Below are 4,177 nucleotides of genomic sequence, written 5' to 3' on the forward strand. Positions count from 1 at the left end.
CATTAGGTTAATATGTTTAATTTTAGAACCATCTAGGTCTCAGGATGAGATAAGACAGATGTATGTGTATCAGTGAACATTAGGTTAATATGTTTAATTTTAGAACCATCTAGGTCTCAGGATGAGATAAGACAGATGTATGTGTATCAGTGAACATTAGGTTAATATGTTTAATTTTAGGACCATCTAGGTCTCAGGATGAGATAAGACAGATGTATGTGTATCAGTGAACATTAGGTTAATATGTTTAATTTTAGGACCATCTAGATCTCAGGATTAGATTAGACAGATTTATCTAGATCAGCTGACATCCGTCTAATATTTCCTAATAATATATGACTTTTAGATATATGCATGTGTGTGAACCCACATCTGGCTAAACAGTGCATTTTAAATGTGAAGTGTCATTCATCGACGTATCTACATTAACATAATCGCAATTTTTACAAACACGCTAATTTAGCCGCGTGTTTACCAACCCTCTGAGTCTTCATGTTGACATTAGTCTTTCGATTTGTATGACATCTGGAGACGATCGGGTGTGGTTGTTTTTTTATTCTGTAATTCACGTCAGTGGAATGTCTATCCACTGGTTGTCATGGCTATGAGAGGAGTGAAGAATCTGGTGGGTGGATTCGAGGAATGTTTGTTTCTTTATTACTGTTAGCAGATGGAGAGCTGATTTCTAAGCTTAAACGTCCTTCTCCCATTGATACCCAATGGCTTGGTAGTAAGTTTGCCAGCTTACGACGCAAAATATTGGGTTTCAATACCTGTGGTGGACAGAGTACCAAGGCCTTCATTGACCCAGAAAAGGCTTGTCTTGGACCTAATCTGATTTGTGTTCCAAAAGTAGGCCTTCATCGATCCAAAATAAGATTTTACTGAAGCTGACTTGAGTGAGATTGAATAAAATTTTACTAAAGCTAACTTGAGTGAGGTTAAACAAGATTTTACTGAAGCTGACTTGAGTGAGGTTAAACAAGATTTTACTGAAGCTGACTTGAGTGAGGTTAAACAAGATTTTACTGAAGCTGACTTCGATGAGGTTGAACAAGATTTTACTGAAGCTGACTTGAGTGAGGTTAAACAATATTTTACTGAAGCTAACGTTAGTGAGGTTAACCAAGGTTTTACTAAAGCTGACTTAAGTAAGGTTAAAAGTTTTACTGAAGCTGACTTGAGTGAGGTTAAACAAGATTTTACTGAAGCTGACTTGAGTGAGGTTAAACAAGATTTTACTGAAGCTGACTTGAGTAAGGTTAAAAGTTTTACTGAAGCTGAGTTGAGTGAGGTTAAACAAGATTTTACTGAAGCTGACTTGAGTGAGGTTAACCAAGGTTTTACTGAAGCTGACTTAAGTAAGGTTAAAAGTTTTACTGAAGCTAACTTTAGTGAGGTTAACCAAGGTTTTACTGAAGCTGACTTAAGTAAGGTTAAAAGTTTTACTGAAGCTGACTTGAGTGAGGTTGAACAAGATTTTACTGAAGCTGACTTGAGTGAGGTTAAACAAGACTTTCCCGAAGCTGACTGCGATGAGGTTAACAAGACTGTATTGAAGCTGATTCGAATGAGGTTGAACATGATTTTACTGAAACTGACTTTAACTCGTTAAAGCAAGATTTGGTCAAAGCTGAGTTAAACCTAATTAAATAAGGTTTTGTTAAAGCTAACTTGAGCAGTTAAATAACACATTGAACAAGAGATTACTTAGGCTAGTAGTCATGGCAGAAGACTTAAATCGTTTCCCCTCTGATTCTGACGTAATCGAAGTTAGACAATAATTTACTAAATAAATCAACAAAACATTATCATGTCGGCGTCAAACAAAACTAAGAAGGATAAGTGAAAATAAAATATCTGGAATGTTGTATCGTCTGACGATTGATTAAAAAGGATTATTTTAGTAAAATTAAAACACAGAAGTTTTAACTCGTGTTTGAAGTTGTAAATGTTTCAGCTGTTAATTCACTGTTACTCTGCCTTGTTGAAATACCTCTCTCTCTCTTTCTCAATTAACGTTTTTCCTCAGTGAGTCATTAACTTAAAGGAGTGTAGATAGACACATCATCCCGTTCTGGATCAGTTTGTTTAGCCATCTTTAATTGGAGAGGCGCTCTATGTCAAAGCTGCTGTTTTGGTGCCTGTAGGTGGTACTTCTACGCTATTTATTGTTTCAGTGTGATACACATGCACGTGATTTACACAAGAGCGCTAACATATCTAGTGCACATGCTATCTTCTGCAGATTATATTAATTTTTTATTTATTGATTCAATTGCTCATGCATATAAATAGTTTGTCGATCTTTTAATAGACTCGGGACTCTTTCTGTAAAGAATTCTAAACTGTTCGTCATGCCATTTCATTTACACCTTCCTGAGAATGTAAAACATTAAGTAAAATCTTGTGGCTTTTCGTCCAAATACTAATGTGGGTGTATCAATAAGTAAAACACCTAGAATAAAAATATAAGTTTAAAACACCTGAGGAAGTTTTCAGTAAGCTGAACTATTTTCATATAACATATAGTTTACTTTTTTTTAGTCGTGTAGATATTCTTATTTTATATATTTATTTTGTTATGTTTTAAATCGAAATTATTGTAAAATAAACTATTATGCAAATTTAAAACTGATCGAATTTAATTTGAGAATTTTCTCTTTTCACTGCAAGTAAAACGTTTTGATTTTGAAAATATAGATGTCCGTTCTCTGCTAAAAACAGCGGGAGTTGAGTTTGTTAGCTAATTTAGTTTTGTTGTTGGCATTCTTTTTCTGTAAGTATAATGTCGTCCCCCCACTTTAAACTACGGTCATTAATTAATATAGTGGTCGTATTTATATACACCAGTATAAGACTCTCGACAAACACGCTGTTAGAGCTACTCTCGTGCTATTTACATCGTGGTGGCGCTGTAGTGCCAACAGGACTGTTCTGTTGCAGCCGCACCGCACACAGAAACCTAGGCCGGACACTGAGTCCTGTCATGATACGGGAAACAGAAGAGCTAAAGGCCACCATTTTGACAGGATAATTAGTGGAATAGCACACCGACTTTACTTCTAAGCTAAAAACTTGTAAAACTTTTCACTTTTCGACTGAGTTGTTTGGATAATGACTTTTTATAAAACTCGAAACAGAATCTCACGTATCATATAGAACGCTCTTTCTTTTCCCTGTGCTGCAGGTTGCTAAGAAAAATATTTCAGTATCTGTGAGCAGAATAAACAGGTCGGACATTTTTATAGTTCAGTAAAGCGTACATGAAGTGGATTTGAGAACAACTAAAACTAAGTAAAGCTGGTGGAGTAAGTATTGAAACTATTTTCTAAATCCATGTTGTTGACTTGTTTCGATTTTTCTTGTAAGCCTCTTGTTTTTAAGTCAAATACGAGACTTTCTAATGTGTGGATTCTATAACTAACTGGGCAGAAATTAATTTTGACGATATATATGTTGTAGGATCCTGTATGCAATGTGATAAAATTATGTTGTGTTCATAAAAGTCTGAAAAATGACAGGCTTTAAAATGTTCAACGGTTCTTCGTGAAATGACTAAAATTCCGAAGCGGCTTCTCTATATATGCCAGAAGAACGTAAGGACAAGTTCGGAACAAGTAACTTTCGAAAGTTTACCGAAATGATCGATGTTCGGGTGGAATTTAGTTCATTATCTTATCCATTTAGTATTTTTTGATAACTGAGTTTTCTTTTTTACAGATAAAACTACTAAGTGACTGAAAACAACTGTAACAAATTATATGTAGAAATCATATTAAACAGGTTATACTTGAAGCATTTTCTAATACTGTACATGAGTAAGGTTTGGATAAAGCCAGAGAAGTAAAGAAATTTAACGACATCAAGAGAAATGGTACTCACAAAGTTATGGTTGGACAGAGTTTGTGTTATGACAGTGTTACCTGTAACGACATTAAGAGAAATGGTACTCACAAAGTTATTTATGGTTGGACAGAGTTTGGGTTATGACAGTGTTACCTGTAACGACATCAAGAGAAATGGTACTCACAAAGTTATGGTTGGACAGAGTTTGTGTTATGGCAGTGTTACCTGTAACGACATCAAGAGAAATGGTACTCACAAAGTTATGGTTGGACAGAGTTTGTGTTATGGCAGTGTTACCTGTAACGACATCAAGAGAAATGGTACTCAC

General features: G+C 35.0%; 1 long non-coding RNA gene across 1 annotated transcript in view; it reads left to right on the forward strand.

The window, feature by feature from the left end:
- The first annotated feature begins 2,942 nt into the window (after positions 1-2,942).
- LOC111089468 overlaps positions 2,943-4,177 on the forward strand; it is a 14,582-nt gene continuing 13,347 nt past the window's right edge. The window contains exon 1 of the long non-coding RNA XR_002613737.1: positions 2,943-3,311. This is a non-coding gene — a long non-coding RNA (uncharacterized LOC111089468). The remainder of the gene's footprint in view (positions 3,312-4,177) is intronic.

Source organism: Limulus polyphemus, unplaced genomic scaffold (assembly GCF_000517525.1).
Source record: "Limulus polyphemus unplaced genomic scaffold, Limulus_polyphemus-2.1.2 Scaffold6335, whole genome shotgun sequence".
NCBI classification, from domain to species: domain Eukaryota; kingdom Metazoa; phylum Arthropoda; class Merostomata; order Xiphosura; family Limulidae; genus Limulus; species Limulus polyphemus.